Source organism: Chrysochloris asiatica, unplaced genomic scaffold (assembly GCF_000296735.1).
Source record: "Chrysochloris asiatica unplaced genomic scaffold, ChrAsi1.0 scaffold00099, whole genome shotgun sequence".
Lineage (NCBI taxonomy): Eukaryota > Metazoa > Chordata > Mammalia > Afrosoricida > Chrysochloridae > Chrysochloris > Chrysochloris asiatica.
The window spans coordinates 69,050-69,854 of NW_006408617.1; the positions used below are offsets into that span (position 1 = coordinate 69,050).

The 805-nt window shown below is 33.7% G+C and overlaps 1 protein-coding gene and 1 pseudogene across 1 annotated transcript in view; both read left to right on the forward strand.

Annotated features, from left to right (window-relative positions):
* Positions 1 to 805, forward strand: part of SLC4A10 (solute carrier family 4, sodium bicarbonate transporter, member 10) — a gene marked incomplete at its 5' end in the record, with an annotated part of 223,129 nt that overhangs the window by 66,112 nt on the left and 156,212 nt on the right. The gene's annotated exons all lie outside the window — the stretch shown is intronic.
* Positions 1 to 805, forward strand: part of LOC102811643 — a 2,030-nt pseudogene that overhangs the window by 590 nt on the left and 635 nt on the right.

Below are 805 nucleotides of genomic sequence, written 5' to 3' on the forward strand. Positions count from 1 at the left end.
TGCTGTTGCTATTGTATGGCATATACATCAGCCTGGATGTATTTCTACACTTGACCAAAGTTTTGTAAGAAACAATACAAGATGCTGGGCAAGAGGAAGGAGAGGGACAATATTTTATTGAGCACTCCTCACAAAAGACAACCTATAAGTTCGAACTCAGGAGTCCAGTTTTAGCTATCTAGACTCCACTCTTTTTAGCAGCTTTTGCTTTGAAACTATGAAAGCTTTTTCTAACAATGAAAAACAGATCCTGCTAAAGTTAAAAGAAAGGAACATTTCACCTTTTAAATATTTAGTTCTTACTAGAACTTATTTCCAGAAAACTTATGATGATGATTCTTATGACCAAAGATTCTCAATTGGTTGGGTAGTATTATTATGTAATCCTTATACACTATAGTGTTTTTAATTAAAGTGAATAAATTTCCTCTAGGGCCACTGTTAACAGTGTACTTCCTTAATTTATTTTTATAATTGTAATGGGTACTGTAAATGCATTTGCACATTGCAGTAAGATATGAGATGAATTGTTAAAAATTAGAGCAAAAGAAATGTAAACTTGATCAATATCCTTTCATTCTTTGTATTTTTCAAAAAAGAGGTATATTCCTTAAATGTAAAATGACTACCTAAAAAAAAAAGAAAAATCAAATGACTTATTGCGTTAGGCAGAGCCCTGATGTGGTACTATGGGTTAATGAGCTGGACTGCAAAATCAGTTTGAACAGCAAGGTTGGCGGTTCAAGCTCACCACCTGTTCCTTGAAAACCCTATACAGGGTTGCTATGGGTTAGAACTGACTCAA